Here is a 21197-nt window from a genome sequence, read left to right on the forward strand (position 1 = left end):
GACTACCGGCAGCTGAATAAAGCAACTCTGTTAACAGCCCCAACTCTTTCAACTGACTCGGAGACAGTGATCAAACATATTGAAAGAGTGCAATCGTTCACAGTATCAGATATAATTAATGGATTTTGATCTATCCAACTGGAATGAGAGTGTCAATACATGTTACCTTACATGATCAGCAGTATGAATGGACTGCCTTACCACAGGACTACCATAACTCCATTTATAGTTCACCAGTGCTTAGGGGGAAGGTTTAAAAATATTTCAGAAACCCAGTGTTTGGTACAATAGGTAGATGACATACTCTTGCAAACTGAAACCATGCAGGAGCATATCAGCTATTGACAAAAATATTGGAAAATATTACTTGAATTGGGACTAAGGATAAACCCTAATAACACACAGGTGATGGCACGAGAAGTAAAGTATTTACGAATGATCTTAACATGGGGAAAATGAAAAAGTGAAAATTGAAGAGAAAAAGTCATTATGAAACTGCCTATTTCCCGAAAACTGAAAGGACTGTGGTCTGTCTTGGGGCTGGTAGGCTACTTTTGCGATCATAGTGATGGATGTTTGACTAAGGCAGCTGCTTTACTACAGTTACCGAAAACAAATATTGTGTGGGAATGGAAATAAGAATATACCCACTCCGTTAAAGTTTCGAAGCAAGTGTTGCCCACTGTTCCTGCGTTAAAAACCGGAAATCCGAATGAGATTACAAAGAAGGTGGAAGCTGTCCAAGCTAACACAAAACCTACAAATGCCAAAGCAAAGCAACTTTTTGGAAAGACTATTCACTTGCTGGTGACTACCCCGGAGTATCAAATCGGAACAAGGCACACATTTCCCGATCCAGATAATGGCTCCTTTAGGGAACGAGCAGAGATATGATATACCCTATAGACCACAATCTATTGGAATTGTGGAAAGGTTAAATCGACCACTTAAAATATAATTGCAAAAATGTTGCAACAACGTAGAACAACATGGCTGGTTCTTTGGCCGTGATGATATTAAAAAAGATAGTGTCAGCTTCAGCTGATTACACCCCTTATAAACTCATGATAGGAAGGGACATGAGAGCTTTAGAGGAGTAGTTAGGGCTAACATAGTCAGAACACGAAATGGAATGGAATGCTTCAGCAAAGTAGTTCCAACATTTCGCGGAGACTGTGAAAGAGGCTAATTGTGTGGCAGCCAACCAAATGCTAAAGACGAAGCAGCAGAGAAAAGTCTATATCTGAAAAGGCAGTCTTTTCGAACTGCTCAGTACAAAGAGAGATGATTAGAATACAACAGTCTACTTCATTTTAAATGGATAGTTTGCAGGGCCCTATGAACTTATAGACAAAACGAGTCCATCAATATACACAGAAATGATTCTCCAGATAAATGTGGGTGGAGCCATATCAACCAGCTGTTGTTGTTGGGGTGCGGAGGGACAGCAATGTTATCATTATCGGCACTGAGCAATTGATGTAGACGGGGGCACTGAATTGGGAAGCTTCAGGATGGAGCAACTGTTCCAAGAAATGGAACCGGGAGAGTTCCTTTCAATGTGGTGATTGTTAGTTCCCTCACCTTGAGAACAAGGGCAGTTTTGTGAAAAAAATCAAAGGAAAAGAATAACATCCAAGTGCCTGTTCACACTTTTCCGAAGCAAAAGGGCATATGGACGCCTTGAATCCAAAGACAATTGAAGGTCTGGATTGGATGGTCTATAAATACAAGTAAAATATGGACATAAAATAATTTAAGATTTAAGTTAAAAATAGGTGCAGAAAATGCCGTTGTGTGTTAGAGGTTTACCTGAACATGAATATAACAATACATTTAGTTTTGATGGCATTTACCATGACTGGGCCATAGAGAGTCTTTTTCTTTCCAGAACCAGTACAGCGGACAAACATGCCCACAGTGATATTGATATGATTGCTTGGAAAACAGTCAATGAACAACAAGAATATCTTCTCATTGAACACTGGTAATAATGTCTAAAAAAAAGTAATGGATGGCTCCCCCACTTGATTGCTGGCTGGTCACGTGTTGTGGAGAAAGCAAGAGAGACAATCCATCAATGGACTAAACATACTAAAATAATTAAAACCCACGCTCATAAGCCAAAAAAATATTGAGTGACCAAAGGTCTTCGATAAGTTTTGGATTTGGTGACAGATGTTCAAATATCGCCGTGGATCCGAGTAGTATCACATGCTGCTGTAAAACTAATTTAATGTACCCTGATATTGCTCAATGTAAATAAACAGAGAATATGGAAGGCTGAACTAATGGGAAATATTGAAGATAATGCTTTCATAAAACAGCAGAGACTGTTATCAGCATATAGTGGATAACTTTAGTGATTAAATGTTACTATTTGTATAGTATGGAAGTGTTCCTTTCGGACTGGGGTTCCATTGCCATCTAATATGCAGACTGCTGAATGAGAGGTAATAAAGTTTCCAAGAGAAATACCTCTGGATTAAGAGGAGGGAGATTTTGACCGGGTGTGGGGGAAGTAAACAGTCGAACTAATGACAGGGGAAGCAGACAAACCAGTTGATTTTTCCCCCGATTAGATGCAGTCTGAACTGATTCTTGCTCTGTGATAATGTAAACAGAAAAAAATTACACAAGAAGCTTCATGTAATAACCTGCTAAACCCGGGACCATTCTTAGACAAGTAGACTATTTTTTATGAAAATGGTCTGGACTCTAAACTGATTATTGCTCTTGACAATATAATCAAAGCAACTGAGCGTGGTCACAAGGAATGTGAGGTAATGATCTGCTAAATTTGAGACTTTTCTTGGAGGAGTAAACTGCCAGACTACCAAAGAAGCAATCTGAAAACTCGTTGGACTCTGTCTGGGTGTCCTCACGTAACTAGGTTGGACCAGTCGGTGTGAAAAGACACAAGTAAGTAAGGCAAGTGTGGGCAAAGCCATGGAAATGTGTTGGCTGTAGCCCTGTACAATGACCAGTAGCAAAGTGACGCAGATAAGACAGCTGACCGTGAACCAGACTGAGCTGAAAGCAGCTGATTGGGCAATCGAGGTCAAGCGAACAAGCGGTCTGATAGGGCAATCGAAAATTGTAAGCACAAACAAATAAAAAGAGGGGTAGCGCAAGCAGCGTAGCCAGTGAGCGAGTGGGCCAGTGAATGAGTGGAGTTTTGAGGCTTTAGCGAGAAAAGGCGGAGGACGTGTATGCTCCCAGGGAGGTAAGGCCGGCTGTTTCTTTAATTAATGTAATTAACTTAGAAGTTGGTAATGGAAGCAGTAGATGGAGCAGTCCAGTTCTCCGTTTGTCAGATGTGGCAGCTCAGGGACAGTGCAATTGTCTCTGATGACTACACCTGCAAAACGGGGCATAGAGCTGCATCTCCTGTCAAACCGAGTGAGGGAACCGGAGCTGGAGCTGGAAGAACTTCGCATCATTATGACCTGGATGAAGAGGCGAAATGATGGGTAAGTTTGCGGATGACACGAGGACTGGAGGCGTCGTGGATGGAGCTGTCGGTTGTCGAAGATTACATTAGGATATAGACAGGATGCAGAGTTGGGCAGAAAGTTGGCAGATGGAGTTCAATCTGGATAAGTGTGAGGTGATGCACTTTGGAAGGACACACCAGAAGGCTGATTACAGGGTTAATGGTTGGTTACTTCAGAGTGTGGATGAACATAAGGACCTTGGGTTTCAAATCTATTCATTCTTCAATGTCGCTGCACAGGTTGATAGGATAGTTAAGAAGGCCTATGGGATGTTAGGCCATTAATAGGGGGATTGAGTTCATGAATAGAGTGGTTATGTTGCAAATCTACAAATCTTTCGTAAGACCACACTTGGAGTATTGTGTTCAGTTCTGGTCACGTCATTATAAGAATGATGTGGAAACTGTGGAGAGGGTGCAGAGGGGATTTACCAGGATGTTGCCTGCATTGGAGAACAAGTCTTATGAGGCAAGGCTAGAAGATCTGCGTCTTTTCTCTTTGGAGCTCAGAAGGATGAGTGGGAAACTAATAGAGGTCTAGGAGATCATGGGAGTCTTGATAGTGTGGATAGCCAGTGTCAGCACACCATGGCAAGAATAGCAAGTACCAGAGGGTACAACGTTAAGGGAGGGAAGTTTAGGGGAGACATGAGGGGTAAGTTTTTTTTTTACACAGAGGTTTGTGGGTGCATGGATTGATTTGCCAGGGATGGTGGTGGAGGCTAAAACATTAGAGGTATTTAAGAGCTTCTTGACTGACACATGGTTGGAAGAAAAATAGTGGGTTACGGGGTAATTTAGTTTAGTATTTCTTTCAGGAATATGCGGGTCGGCACAACATCGAGGGCCAAAGGACCTGTACCGTGGTGTAGTATTCTAGAGCCTAGTGTCATTCGGGAGTAATAAATCGGAGTTTCAGGGAGACAGTCACCCCGAAACATCAGGAAACAGTTAACTGGGTGACTGTCAGGAGGGGGAAGGGGAATAGTCAGAAAGAGCAGAGCTCCCCTCTGGCCGTTCCATCAATATTAAGTATACGGTTGGTAGGGACAACCTAACAGGGACATTTGTAGTGATCGCAACTCTGACACCGAGATTGAACTCTCAGCTCAGAAAGGAAGGTGGAAAAAAAGGAGAGCAGTAGTGATAGGGGGTGCCATAGTTAGGGCGACAGGTAAGAGGTTCTTTGAGAGACATCTAGAATCCCGGATGAGCTGTTGCCTTCCTGGTGCCAGGGTCCGCGATATCTCGGATCGAGTTCTCGATATCCTCAAGAGAGAGGGCGAGCAGCCAGTTGTTGTGGTCCGTATAGGGACCAATGACATAGATAGGAGTAGGAATGAGGCCCTGAAGAAGAAATATATGGAGTTAGGAAAGAAGTTGAAAAGAACGATCTCGGGGTAGGTAATCTTGGGATTGTTGCCTTTGCCACGAGACAGGGAGGGGAGGACAAGGAAGTTATAACAGATGAATGCGTGGCTGATAGTTGGTGCAGGGGGCAGGGACTCTTGATTGCTGGATCATTGGGGTCTCTTCTGGGGCAGGTTTGAGCTTTACAAAAAAGAACGTGCTGCACCTGACTTAGAAAGTGACCAATATCCTGGCGGACAGGTTTGCTACAGCTGTTGGGGAGGGTTGAAACTAGTTTGCCAGGTTGGTGGTGTGGGAATCAGAATCAGAATGCTAGTGCAGAGATTAGGGTAGAAGGACAAGTGCATGATGCTATGTGTTCTGAGTTGGTGAGGAAAGACAGGCAGGGGACAAAACATAAATGTAGCCAGAGCGGTTGAAATGTGTCCATTTCACAGCTAGGAGAATTAGGAATAAAGGGGATGAACTTAGAACATGGAACTACGATAGTCTATAGGCCCCCATTTAGCCCTTTGGACACCGAGGAGTAGATGAGCAGGCAGATTTTAGAATAATGCAGGAAATACAGGGATGTAATTATGGGTCATTTAAACTTCCATCATATTGACTGGAACCTCCTGACTGGAAGAGGGTTGGATGAGGCTGAATTTGTCAGGTGTGTTCAAAAAGGATTCCTAACACTGTATATAGACCGGCCGATGAGCGGAGAGGCCACACTGGATCTAGTTCTGGGTAATGATCCTCGTCAAGCGGTAGACCTCTTGGTCTGGGAGCGTTTTGGTGAGAAGGACCTCTACTCCTTTAGCTTCAGCATAGCTGTGTAAAAGGATAAAAACAGACAAAATGGAAAGAGCTTAACTGAAGAAGAGCTAACTATGAAGGGAGGAGTTAGGAACTGGTTAGTGTAAATTGGAATCAGATGTCCAAGTGTGAAAGCACAGAAGTAATGTGGAGGAGGTTTAGCGGTCACTTGTGCTGTGTTCTGGATAGGTTAGTCCCACTGAGACAAGAAAAAAACTGATAGGAAAAGGGAATCGTGGTTGACGAAACACGTGAGGCAACTCGTCAAGAGGAAGAAGGAAGCAAATGTTAGATATAAGAAGCAAGAGGCAGGAGGGTCTCATGAGAAATATAGAGTAGCCAGAAGGGAGTATAGGAAGGAATTCGCAGAGCTCGAATTGGGCATGACAAAGCTTTGGCATCTAGGATTAATGAGAAACCCTATGTGTTCAATGCGTTCGTTAAGAACAGCAGAATGACAAGAATGAAGGTGGGGCCGCTAAAGGATAAAGAAGGCAACATGGGCCTTGAGGAGGAAGAGGTTAGGAATAAGCGAAATGAATATTTTGCTTCAGTATTCAGAACTAAAAAGGATCTTGATCTGGTTGAGGTCGAATTAGAACAGACCCGTGTGCAGGACAATGCGGAGATTAAGGATGAAGAGGTTTTGAACCTTCTTAAAAACGTCAAAATTGATAGGTACGCATGGCTGGACGTGATATATCCCAGCTATCGCTGGAGCAGTAGATATGATCTTTGAATCTTCTTTAGCTGCACGGGAGGTGGCGGAGTATTGGAGAATGACGAATGTAGCTCCCCTGCTTACAAAAAAAGGTAATCGGGTGAATCCTGGGAGCTATAGACCAGTGAGTCCTATGTCGGTGGTCTGCAAACTGTTGGAAAGGATTCTTAAGGATAGGATCTACGAGCATTTGGAGAAGTATAGTCCTTGAGTGAAGGATAGCCAACATAGTTTTGTGAAGGGATGGTCGAGACCCACGAGCCTAATTGACATTTTTGAAGAGGTAACAAAAGAAATTCATGACGGTAGGGCGGTTGATATGGTCTACATGGATTTTAGCAAGTTATTGACAACGTTTGACTCATCCGGGAAGACATAGGGCATGGGGTCAGTGGATGTTTTGCTGTTTGGATAAAAAAATAGCATACAGGAAGATAGCAGAGGGTAGTAGTGGAAGGAAAGTATTCTGTCAGGAGTTCGGAGACTAGTGGAGTTCCGCAAGGATCTGTCACGGGACCCCTGCTCTTTGTGACTTCTATAACTGACCTGAATGAAGAGGCGGAAGGATGGGTGAGAAAGTTTGCGGATGACACGAAGATTGGAATAGTTCTGGATGGAGCTGCAGTTTGTCGAAGGTTACATGAGGATACAGACAAGATGCAAATATGGGCAGAAAAGTGGCAGATGGAGTTCAATTCCGATAAGTGTGAGGTGATGCATTTTCGAAGGTCAAACAAGAACGGTTAGTTCAGGGTTAATGTTCGGTTACTGAAGAGTGTGGATGAACAGAGATACCGTGGGAGTGAAATCCATACATCCGTTAAGGTCGCCGCCCAGATTGATAGGATAGAGTAAGAAGGCCTATGGGATATTAGGTTTCATTAATTGGGGGATTGAGTTCAAGAGTAGAGAAGTCATGTTGCAACTCTACAAATCTCTGGTGAGACTACACTGGTCACCTCGTTATAGAATGGATGTTGTCTGGATTGGAAAACAAGTCTTCTGAAGCAGGGTTAGCAGAGTTGGGACTCTTCTCCTTGGAGCGAAGAAGAATGATAGGGGACTTGATAGAGGTCTACTAGATCATGAGAGTCATAGATAAGGTGGACAGTTAGTACCTGTTTCCCAGGGCACGAATAGCAGACACTAGAGGGCATATGTACAACATTAAGGGACGGAAGAGTATGCGATTTATCAGGAGTAATGTTTTTACACAAAGTACATCCCTGAAATAACTTGCCAGGGATGGTGGTGGACGATAAAACATTAGAGGTATTTAAAAGCCTCCTTGAGAGGAACATGGATAAAAGATAAAGAAGATTATTACTGGGTAGTGTGGGTTTAGTATTTTTTTAAAGGAATATATGGGTCAGCATAGCATCAATGGCTGAAGGGCCTTTACTGAGCTGTAGTTTTCTATTGCTGTAGTGCGTACAGGACAATCAACGCTGCTGCGCAGTTTGACAATGTTGTTAACATGGCTTATGGTGTGTTGGCATTCATCAGCTGTGGGATTGAGTTCAAGAGCCGTGAGGTAATATTACACCTATATAAGAGCTTGGCCAGACACCACTTCAAGTATTGTGATCAGTTCATTACAGGACGGATATGGATACTATAGAGGGAGTGTAGAGGAGATTTACAAGAATTGTGCCTGGAATGGAGGGCGTACCTTTTGAGTATAGGTTGAGTGCAGTTGGCCTTATCATCTTGGAGGGTTGAAGGATGCGAGGAACCTAATGGAGGTGTGTAAGATGATGAAGGACATTGATTAGGCAGATTCAATGGGATCTTTTAAGAGCCGCTTAGATAGGTACGTGGAGCTTAGAAAAATAGATAGCTGTGCGCTAGGGAAATTCTAGGCAGTGTCTGGAGTAGGGTACATGGACCACAAAACATTGTGAGCGAAGGAACCTGTCAAATGCTGTAAATGTCTCTGGTTTATGTTCTGTGCTCTAATTAAGCCATTGATATTGCTGTATCCCGAAAAAAAAAAAAACAATACATGTTTCAAACCAGAATACGGGATATTCGTTTGATATCTCGAATAGTGTCTTCCACACTATCAAAGGGTTCACAATAGTTCTGGACAAAGATCGGGGGATATTTGCTGGCTTTTCTCTGACAAAGGCACACACACACACATCGCATTATATATACATAGACATCCATACTCTAAAAATCACAGTAACAAAAACTCACGCACACACAGATAAGCGCTTACACATACATTTACAAGCGTACAAACACAGCGAGCCACAGACTCGCACAGATACACATAGACACAAAAACACATATGCAAACACAGACATACACAATGCAAGCGCATACAGATTCGCAAATTAATAACGACCCCCGAAGTCTAAAACACACGCACACCGACCCACACACACGTACGTTGAAAAAAAAAACCGAAGCGCGTACACACACGCACTCACAGTCACACACACACACACACCATCAGGCTGCACTATCTTTTCCACCTCTCCAGCTCCCCAATAGGTGATGGAAAACAATTTCGCAAACTGTAGTGATATAATTTACTTCAAGATTCAGTGACTGCCAAATGGTTCATTTGACGTATTTATTTACAATCAAATCACCTTTAATTCATTAGTCACTTCGGAAAGCACACTCACAATCTCGGGCGGGAGGCGGGGGTGGGGAAGCGGAACAACACCAACAAATGATCGAGAATTTAATTCATTAAATTAGCTAAAATCTTTCACAGCAGGGATTGCATGTCTGACGTAATCGGTTTGCAATTTTTTTCAACCTTTATTTTTAAATCTATTGAGATCTCTCCCTGTGGAGTCGCTGTATCGTATTAAAATCCAAAGCATGAGAGGCCTGAGCATTTAATTTCGAGAGATCGGCCCAGCTGTGTGAGAAAATCATAATACATAGAAAATGGCTATAATGTGGTTTAGGTACGACGGCGTGCAGAAAATATTGTACATGTTCATCGCCGTCATTGGAGTTCCTGGTGAGTGGGCAGAGCAATTCATGTTTGCCATTTCTGTGTACTGACCGGTGTGAACATGTTCGTTGTCAATCTACAAGCTTTGAACATGACGACTCGGAGATATCGATCTTGTCATTTCAAATCTCAGATTTATTTTTTTCATATTTAATGGCAAATAAAATATCTGCCTCTCCTCTAACTCAAGGAATCAATTCGAACGTTGTTCCTGCTTTCAATAAAACTTCGTCCGGTGTTGTCCCGGTGGACGATGAGGAGGAGTAACAGGGAGGGATTTAAGTTCTGAAGATTGCTGTTTCCGAGTCATTGACCAGTGAAACTATGTTTGACATCTGGCTATGGAGTCTGTCACACTCGGATGCCACTGCCTGTTGGTCAAAGATTAGGTGTGATCACCTGAACCAGTGTGCAGAGATCTGCTGCCATGGGTTGTCGAATTGAACAGTTCCATAGAATTCATCCATTAACGGAGACTCTCAGCCTCTGGTTACTCAGTTGAGTCTGTTTTCCCTCGTCAGAAGCTAGGGCATCGTCTCGGCCTGAAGAAGTGTCTTAAACGAGTTTTTTTCAATTCCATGGGTGTTGCCTGATCTGGTGAGTTCCTCCATTGCTTCGAGCGTGTTACTGCCCTCTGAATCCCTTCTTGGCCCCATCAGATGCTGAGTTTCCAGAGGCCTGAGCACTCCTAGTTAAATCAGAGAATCCGGTACTTATCAACGGCTTCGAACAGGAAGAGCACCGATTGTTGTTGTTGAGGTAGATCGATTTTATCGCTGACGATTCCCCGCACATTGTTTTAATTGCACATTAAAGAACGCTGGTCAGAGACAAGCCGACGCGTTTCTCAGGTTAGATGCCGTTCACGAACTGTAGCAACTGTGATGCCCAAATGAACCAAATCCCGTGTTAATTTCCGGAAACAATTTTCAGTAATGCCAAGTGTCTGTTCTCTCTATCTCACTCTCTCCAGTGAATTTAGTGGCTATGGTGATCCTATCCAGGGGAAAGTGCGGCCTGTCTAGCTGCACCACACGCTACCTGGTGGCCATGGCGACGGCGGATCTACTGACCGTTGTGACGCAGGTTATTTTGTTTCAAATCACTTGGTATTACTTCCCATGGACTTTTATGGACATCACTCCTGTGTGCAGTCTTATCAACGTACTAGCAGTCACAGCCACCGATTTTTCGGTCTGGTTCACCGTCACGTTCACCTTTGATCGGTTTATCGCCATTTGCTGCCAGAAGCTGAAAACAAAATATTGCACAGGAAAAACTGCGGCTGTGGTTCTAACAACCACCGGTGTAGTGTTCTTTCTGAGAAATCTTCCCCGATACTTCACTTTTGAGCCCTGGCTAGTCATCGACAATATACCGTGGCTCTGTAAGATCAGGAAAAATATTTTCACTGACCCCGGATGGGTAGGATATGACTGGCTCGATACGGTTTCAACTCCGTTTCTCCCTTTCATTCTGATATTGCTGCTCAATGCGCTGACAGTCAGGCACATTTTAGTGGCCAGTCGTATACGTAAGGGGCTATTGGGTCAGAATAAGGAGGAGAACGGCCATGACCCGGAGATGGAGAGCAGGAGGAGGTCTGTGGTTTTACTCTTCACCATCTCCGGCAATTTCATTCTCCTTTGGATGACATACTTTGCAAATTTCATATCTCAGTATGTCTCAGAAAAACAAATCGGTTCCAATGATTCTGAACGGATCTTTAACAATGTCGGCTTTTTGCTGAGTGATTTCAGCTGCTGCACGAACACATTTATTTATGTGATAACCCAGTCGAAATTCAGGGAGCAGGTGATCAGTGCACTGCAATTTCCGGTCACATCGCTGCATCAAATCATTAATAAAGCCAGGTAGTGAGCACAAGACATAGGTTGTCGCCCTGAGTCTGGTCTGGCCTCCAGTTCCACACATTCACCTTCTGATCTCCCTGTTGGATTATCCTTTCGAACGGCTGCTCCGAGGAATTAGTGCATTGGGTGGTGGAGGAGGGTGGCGGGTGGAGACGTTTGCGAGCAAAGCACCGCTCTTTCGATGCAGTACCTCATTATCCTGCCAGATGTAATTCAAAGGGCTATTCCGTTCTTTGGATACGTCCACCTATTCCCATTCACGTCCTCACAGTAACCCCAGAGTGTGGCGTTCTCAGTCATCTGCTCAGACGTCTCTTCGTATCGAGCAAAATAAAATTATTGTGAAACTTACCGAAAAGAATGTTTGTGTTTTGTACGACGACTTAAGTGAAGGTTTGATGGGTAAGGTAATAAAAGGTTATGTTATATTATTCATCAAAGGATTTCGTATTTAAAAAGCCATTAAAAGGAGATAATGTTTCGAAGGGATATAAAGCTTGGAGATGTTTGGGGATTTATTAAAAAGGCGGTTTGTTTGATGAGTGCAAAATGAAACAGATGAAATGAATTAATAAATGAAATAGTTAAGTTAATGGCCAGGTGATTAGCTGCCATACACATCAAGGATAATTTAAGTGAAATAGTTCAACAATATGGGGATAAGTTTCTTAGGGAATACCCTGATGTGTTGGAAGTCAACTGTGGCAATGGTGGTCTCACTGATGGCGAGATTTCTTTCGGTGAATTTAAGCAGGCCATTATTAATGCACGTCAGACGTCCCCAGGACAGGATAATTGGACACGACAGGAAAATATCTTCAGATAATATTAAATTTTCTGAATTGCGTTTGGAGGTTAAGCAAACCGTCCTTCCTCATGGAAGCTGGCGTTAGCAGTGCCTGTTCTCAAATCTGGGAGCGCCCTAGCACATCCTCCAAGCTGTATATTTGATTGTCTCATTTCTGTAAGCTTACGGAACATATGGTAATCGAGTGTTTGAATTATGTTTTGGAAACAAGATGAGATATGTCGTTTTATCAAAGTGGATTTCAGAAGGGTAGTATGACATTCGATTCAGTTTTATGTCTGGAAACTGGTGCTAGGAAAGCAGATAATTAAAGGTACTGTAATGACAGTATTTCTCATATTAAAATGCATGTGACGTGTCCTGGAAGGAAAGACATTTTAAAATTTGGATATTAGCAGTAAGGGGTGTATGTTTATTGTTCGGAGTTTATAACTTGTACGATCTTAGTAGGTAAGGGTGAGCAAGTTATTTTTGTATTTCTGTGAAGAAGAGATTGGGTCCCCACAAGGCCGCATTGGTAGCCCCTTATTATTTAATATTATTTTTAATGATATTTTCTCTGCGATAGGTACTATAGTGGGTTCTTCATTAAATACAGATATTGGTGCTTTATTGATCAGAGGTAGAAATTTCGATCTGACTGTATATGGGATGCGCTTTACAATTAATGATTTCGAACAGTGGACAAGTAGATGGGGATTTCAGCATCCAACAGTTACGTACTTTACAGACAGGTTAATAGACCTGCACTTCATTATAAATTAACTGATCATACTGTTGAAGAAGTGTCTGTGGCAATATTTCTAGCCTTGTGACTGCACAACATGCTGATATGGAAGCACGATATTAGTAAAATAGCTGGTAAATAGGAAGGGGCATTAAATCCCTTTAGGCATTTCAGTCGGTATTCTTGGAGTGCTACTTGAAAATATTTCTTCAAATTTTTTTATTTTTTAATTAGATCCGTTATTGATTCTGTCCGTGTGGCTTATGGAACAGCTCCATCTTCACCTTAATATGTTTGGATGTCATACCAGCATAGGGTTTAAGTTTGTGTTGTGCTGCCGTTAAGTCGTCCACAGCGTCGGATTTACTGATTAGAAGGGGATTAATGCTCTTACAGTTGCGGTGGTTACAGCTGATGAAAGCACACTGGATCAATTTGCGGGGCAAAGGAATGATCATCAGGTCCAGAGTAAGTTGGACGACAGATGCCAGCATCACAAGTAGAGTGTTCTTAGTTTTGCATGAGCGGCTTCCTATCACGGGAGGAACTTTGCTTTGTTGGAGTCTTCATTATGTCCCACTGTCGCGTTCTCGGTAACCCCAAATTTCCCACTATGACTTCAGTTGATTTTAGGTGACACGACTTATTAAAGCTTAGGTATTTCGCTAATCCTGAGAAGCTGTTTGGTTCATCGATATATTAAGGAAAATTATTCTAATATGTTAAGTACTTTTACAGTTCGATCAAAAGATAATTTAACTGGAAATGTTGATGCTGCTGATTTTGTGCCCGAATTACAGGGAATGATGAAGACACGTATTACTAATCATTCATCAGCATCCTCGATTGTCATCATGTCTCGTTTACTGTGGGTGGTGGATGTCTGTCCGTATTAAGTTGTAATTTACTCAGATTCCTTTCGGTTTGATGAGTCTCAAAACAGGTCATTCTCTCAGGAGGTCAGATGTACTGTTGGAAGCGTATCAACCTTTTTTTTTCATACACTAAGTATCGGGTTACATCTTTCCTATATGGGTCACTGCTTAGCGAGTTGTTGAGGGAAATGAGCGGGTTGATTGACTATTTAGGAAATTGGTTAATAATTCCACTTCGGAGGCTTGATAAATACAAGCTTATGGCAAAACTATTGCAATAATGTGCATAAAGGGAGACACCTTTACAGAACACATAAAATTATTGGGTTTATGGTGGAAGGGGTTGAACAGGAAATGAAGGAAATACATTGACGTGACTTATAACTGGAGAAAATATGCTTAATCATTCCTTATATCGTTGGAAAACATCATTCTGGTTAATAATAACAAAAGTAAGAGGAGCAGGAGTCGGCCATCTGGCTGATCCAAACTGCTTGCCCATTCAATAAGATCACGGCTGATCTGAGCATGGACTCATATCCAGCTACCCACCTTTTTTCCGTAACCCTTAATCCCCCTACTATCCAAATATCCCTCGAAACTTGCCTTAAATATATTTAATGATATACCCTCCACCGCTTCACTGGGCAGAGAATTCCAGACGTTTTTACACGCATTAGGAAAATCAGTTCATCCTTTCTTCCTTCCTAAATTTAGACTCCCGAATCTTAAAGCTAGTTCCCGTAGTTCTTGTCTCAGCTGCCAATGAAAACAACTTTCCTGCCTCAATCTTACCTTTCCCTTTTATAATTTAATGTTTCTTATAAGACTCCTTTCATTCGTCTGCTTTCCAACGAGTACAGACCCAGGGGAGTCAATCTCTCCTCATAGTCTAACACCCTCATCTCTGGAATCAACCTGGGGAATCTCAGCTGCACCAGACCCAAAGCGAGTATATCCTTCTTCAAGTAAGAGACCAGGACTGCATGCAGTACTCCAGATGCGGCTAATCGGTACCTTGTGAAGTTGCAGTATAACCTCACTGCTCTTAAATTCAATCCCTCTAGCAATTAAAGTCAACATTCTTGCTGCACCTACAACCAAGATCTTTGCGAGTCATGAACGGGCACTCCCAAGTCCCTCTGCACAGCAGCATGCTGTTGTCCTTTACCATTTAATAATCTCAAATTCCATTATTCTCCCAATGTACATAACATCGCATTTATCATCAATATACTCCATGTGCCAGATCCTTTCCTACTTACTTGGCCTATCTATATCTCTCTTCAGACTCACCGTATCCTCTGAAAAAATTAGCTTTCCTAATCAATTTAGTGTCATCAGCCAACTTAGGTACACTACGCACGGACTTCTCTTCCAGATCGTTCCAGAATGTCATGAACAATTGTGGGCACAGCACCCCCCCCCCACCTGCGGCACACCGTTCTCCATAGATTACCAAGAAAGTATCATCCATATACCCCAACTTTCTGCTTTCTATTAATTAAAAAATCCACTATCCATGCCAATTCATCATACACGACTCGATGAAGCATCATATGGATAAGCCCTCTGTGCTTCACATTACTGTACGCCTTCAGAAAATCCAAGTAGATTACGTCCACCTGTTTCTTTTATGGACTGCGGATTGTTATTTCTTCAAATAACTCCAAAAGCTTTGTTAAACAGGACCTTACTTCGCTGAATCCATGCTGCTTCTGCCTGATAGATCCATTACATTGCTGTTGCCTCTCGAATTCTTCTAAAATTAAATTTTCAAGCATGATCTCAACTATAGAACTGGCCTATGCATACCTGACTTTTGCCTACATATTTTTGAACAGCTTAATGACTTCCGCCTTCTTCCAATCGACGGGGCCTGCGCAGAGTCCAGAGATTTTTGCTAAATTAACACTAAAGCCACTACTACAAATCTGCCATTTATTTCAGTACTCTGGGACGCAATCCATTAAGACCAGGAGACTTGTCTACCTCTTGGTTCACAAGTTTGTTCTGTACTACTTCTTCACTGATAGCTATTGCATTTAGGCCCTCAGATCTCATTGCATCCATGTCATTTCTCTTCGGCATGATATAGTATGTCAACAAATACACTAAAAGGCGTCCATAGACGTCAAGTGAAAAACATTCTGACAGGCTGCCTCACTGTCTGGCTTGGGGACTACTGCACAGGACCAAAAGAAGTTGCTGATGATTGTAGATGTAGTCAACTCCATATTAGTTATTAGTCTAGGATATCTTCAAGGAGCGATGTCTCAGAGAATCATCGGCCATTATTAAGGACCTCCAGCACCCAGAGCCTATTTCTCAATTTACCTTTTGGTAGGAGGCACAGAAACCTAAAGGCACAAACTCAGCGATACAAGTACAGATTCATTCCGTCTGCCAACCGATTCTTAAAATGCCATTGAACCCTTGGACACTACCTCACTTTTTTAACATATTGTATTTTTGTTTTGCACGATTTTAATCTATTCAGTATGCATGCACTGTATAAAGTATACTGAATAAGATCTATTTATTTATTTATTTATCTATCTATCTATCTATCTATCTATCTATTTATTTATCTATTTATCTATTTATCTATCTATCTATTTATTTATCTATTTATTTATTTATTTATTTATTTATTTATTTATTTATTTATTATTACTGTTACCATTGTTTTACATTGTGTATTGCATTGAACTGCTGCTAGTATATTAACAAATTTCATGTCACATGCCGTTAATAATAAACCTGATTCTGAAAAGTGATTCTGATTCGTCACTAGAGATTTTGTAACGGGGAGCTGTCAACCCCATTTTCTCGATCTTCCGCTTTTGGGTGAGTCAATGCCCAGCTCTCGGAGGCGTGTTACTCCACTATCTGCTAGGTTAGTCTTGATCTCTTCAACTCCCGGTCGGTCGCTCTCGTCTCTATGCTGCACATCTCATCCTAGCTCGCGGCATCGTGGTGCTGTGCTCCTTTGCCACCCGATCAACCAACTTCGTCGAGTAAGCAACACTCTAGCCTCACTCCTCAGTCACTCCCCTCGCCGTGTATTCAATCCAAAACCCTTACACCCCACTTTCCCCTACGTCTATCTATCATCTTCAGCCAGATATTTTCTGACATGAAGTGCCAAACGCTCGTCCACTTTATTTGCAGTCCTTTCCTCATCCCATCAGTAGCAGCACATTTACCTGACTGTCTTCTAGCTCAGCTACCACCACAACCAGGACACAACCCACAACACCCACAAACTTCCTATTGTGTCTTTTATACCTGTTGGACGCCATTTCGCCTACTCATTCAGTGACATCCGAACAGATATCAAAATGTTAGTGTACAAAGCAGTGGTAATGCCAAATCTCCTGCATGCATCTGAAACCTAGACGACATACCGTCGGTATTCGAAGGTACTTGAAAAGTTCCATCAATGCTGTCTTCGAAACATCTTAAATATCAGCTGTGAAGATAGACGAACCAACATCAGCGTGCTAAATGAAGCAACAACAACAAGCATTGAAGCCTACGTCATCAAGAACCAATTAATATGGAGCGGTTATGTTTTTCGGATGAAAGACGAACGTCGGCCGAAACAAATCTTCTACTCCCAGTTTAAAGAAGGCAAACGTAAAGGAGGCAGACAACAGAAGAGATTCAAAGACGTCTTAAAAGCCAACATGAAGAAATGTAACATCAACATCAACAATTTGGAAACTAATGCCAAGTACAGAAAACTCTGGCAAGCCATCATCTGAGAAGGTACAGCAACTTTCGAAGCCAACAGATGTGCAGAATGTGATAAAAAGAGAAGGAAATGGGAAGAGAGGCAGCAACGACCAAAGACCAATCTGCCATCTGGAACTACCTGTCCTGAATGCCGCAGAACTTTCAAAGCCAAGATTGCACTCATAAGCCACTTGAGAGCCCATAAATAATCAAGTCAAATCAAGTCAAGTCAACTTTCATTGTCATTTCGACCATAATTTCTGGTACAGTGCATAGTAAAACTGAGACAACTTTTTTCAGAACCATGGTTTACATGACACAGTACAAAAACACTAGACTGAACTACATAATAACAAAACACAGAGAAAGATAAACTAGACTACAGACCTACACTGGACCGCATAACTTGCACAAAAACAGAGCAGGCATTACAATAAATAATAAATAGGACAGTAGGACAAGGTGTCAGTCCAGGCTTCGGGTATTGAGGAGTCTGATAGCTTGGGAGAAGAAACATTTACATAGCCTTGTCGTGAGACCCCGAATGCTTCGGAGCCTTTTTCCAGACGGCCGGAGGGAGAAGAGATTGCATGATGGCTGCATGGGGTACTTCATAATGCTGTTTGCTTCACGGATGCAGCGTATAGAGTAAATGTCCGTGATGGCGGAAAGAGAGACCCCAATGATCTTCTCAGCTGACCTCATTATCCCCTGCAGGGCCTTGCGATCCGAGATGTTGCAATTTCAGAATCAGGCAGTGGTGTAGCTGCTCAGGATGCTCTCAATACATCCCCTGTAGAATGTGATGAGGATGTGGTGTGGGGGATGTACTTTCCTTAGCCTTCGCAAAAAGTAGAGACGCTGGTGGGCTTTCTTTGCTATAGAGCTGGTGTTGAGGGACCCAGGTGAGATTCTCCGTCAGCTGAACACCAAAAAATTTGGTGCTCTTTACGGTCTCTAATGAGGAGCCATCGATGTTCAGCGGGGAGTGCCCTCCTGAATTCAATAACCATCTCTTTTGTTTTGTTCACAGGTTGTGGGCTCTGCACCAGTCCGTTAGCCGCTGCACTTCCTCTCTGTAAGCTGACTCGTCGTTTTTTCTGATGAGACCCACCATGGTGGTGTCATCGGCGAACTTGATGGTATGGTTCGAGCTGTGTGTTGCAGCACAGTCGTGGGTTAGCAGAGTGAACAGCAGTGGAGTGAGCACGCAACCCTGGGTAGCCCCAGGTAGATCTTCCCCACCAGTCCCAAAACAGAGGTCAACGGGTAACCTTGCCCAGACCTCAGATAATATGCAAAGTACTCAGTAACTTCAGTCTGTGTATAGGTTTAGCAGCGGACCAGATGTATTATCCCTCAGAACCCCATTCTACCTCCTTTACCAGGAAGACATTGACATCTTTACAAATCAAGGAATTGTCATCATCTGCTTCAAATATGCCAATTTATTTAGAATTTGTGACAACAAATGCCATAGCCGCAGCAATCCCTTGCTAAAGACATTTCGACTCAGCACGGTCATCTTTCTATTCTGAGACGCTGCTCCCCAGTCGCCGACTGCTCCACTGTAACAAACATTCTCCACACTTCCACTGTAACTAGGCCTTTCAATATTCCATAGTTTTAATGAGATTTTCCTGCAGGGAACACAGGAACAGAGTAATCAAACGCCCCTCACGTGTTAACTAATCCGTTCCTGGCACCATCCTTGAGAACCTCCTTAAGAATCTCCAAGTGCATCTGTGACTGCTGAAGATCTTTCACCCATAGAGATGCCTTTATCGGTTCTTCCAAGGTGCCATGATGATTCACATTCTACATAACATTCTATTGAAGAACCGTTTTTCTTTTCTCCTCAACACTTGTCCAAATCCTTCTGCAAAGTCTCCGTCTCCTCAGCACTGCCTATCTTTTCAATTGTCTCCGTATCTTCCGCATACTTGGCCATTAACCCGCCGGGTTCATCAGTTGAATCTTGCTCATATAATGTGAAACGAAACGGTCCCAACGCCAATCTATGGAAAACAATGCCCAAGAATGAAGATGTATGCGTCTTCAATACGGACAAATATTTTCATCAGAGTCAATGGAATTGAACTACAGTGTTTTTCAAGTTAATGTAACAAAGAAAGTGAGCCTGGGGTATATCCTAATCCCTGGACACAGATCCTCTGTATAAATCAGGGTTGTTTCTAATGCATCAACTCAGAGTGTCTGCCGGACCGATGACTTCAGGAGCAACAGAAGTCAGATTCTCACTGGAATGGTGCACTCAGTCATCTGGCGAAAACACGAAGTTTACTATCCTTTTATTTCAACGTTTGGAATTCCCGGTAAGTCGTCTGTCAGCTAACTTTGGTGCGAATTGAAATTTAATTACAATGTTGTCATTGTTTCTGTCTCTTGTTTGATTGTCACGTGTCCAGTCCGAGGATTCCGCGTTCCCGGAATGGAATGAAAATACCGGGACTTTGGATTCGGGAAACTGGATCTAAAAACAGACTGCAACATGAACTGAGCGAATCCGCCAGCATCTGTAGAATTCAGCGTTTCAGGCACTGTTCATCGAGATGTTTGGTTTCGGGTCTCTATCCCCTTGGTATAACAGCGACTGCACGGCATTTGCAAACATTGTGTTTATAGAATCCACAGAAATTATTTGAATAAATACTGTGCATTTGTATGTGAGCGGCTGTCCGAGTTAAGTTTAACAATCAGACCATCGTCTGGTACCAAAGGTGAGGACTTCAAAGTTGCAGCATAAAGTTTGTGGATTTTTAATACGTGTACGCTGTGACTGAATCTGAAACAATTGATGGACAACACAATGAAGTCGTTGCGGAGCCAATTAACACAGCCAACATGTAGTTTCATCGTTATCAATAAGTGAAATGCGTTCCATTTTCTGGACATCTGACACTATTATAGTCTGCAGCACTGAGTCTGCTACTGGACGTTGAATTCCGCTCACTAGTTTCTACAGGATGGATTCCATGGGAGGTGTCATGTCTGCCTCTGCGGTTGTGTTAGACTGCGCTGTATCTGTCGGAATCAGTCAATGTTCTGTTGCAAAGACAGTGAGGTGGCAAAAGATGGAAGAGGAAGCAACACGGTAATGCTAGAAGTAATAAGGTCCAGGCAGCTTGTCTGGGAAGAGAACCCAGTGAATACTCGTGTCAGCATCCTTCCTGAGTAGAGACACTTTAACTGCTTTTAAACATAATTATGTTCTGCCTAGATGAGCGTTTCCAGTTTTTCCAGTTTCTGTTCCGTCCTTAGGCTGTTCTGTTGCTGACAGGCTGTGAAGGTGGCATGGAAGTTGATGATTGTCTAACGGAATAAACCCGCCATCAGCTCCGGACTTACTCACTTCATCCATTCGAGACGCGGGAGAGACCTGGTAGAAAATTTTCCAAACAGTATTTACTCTCAGGAGGTAGTTACCTACTTTTAACTTTCAGCTAGTACTTCCATATTTCGGTCATAGGTGAGGAATCCGCATTCAGATCATATTGAACTTACTTTACCAAGTAAACACTTTCCTGTCTCGCCAGCTCTGCGCCCTCCTTCGACGCGACCACTGCTAAATGCAATACTAAAGTGGAAAATACAGGATCCCCTCAAACTGCTTGCATTGGCTTCTTCTCAATAATTTTTCAACTTGTTCCCTGTCTCTCTTCCAGCGAACTTGGTGGCGATTGTGATCGTGTCCCGGGGAAAGTGCGGTCTCTCCATATGTGTAACACGTTACCTTTTGGGAATGGCAGCGGCCGTTCTCATGGTCGTTATTTCGGATCCGT

Source organism: Hypanus sabinus, unplaced genomic scaffold (genome assembly GCF_030144855.1).
Source record: "Hypanus sabinus isolate sHypSab1 unplaced genomic scaffold, sHypSab1.hap1 scaffold_282, whole genome shotgun sequence".
NCBI classification, from domain to species: Eukaryota; Metazoa; Chordata; class Chondrichthyes; order Myliobatiformes; family Dasyatidae; genus Hypanus; species Hypanus sabinus.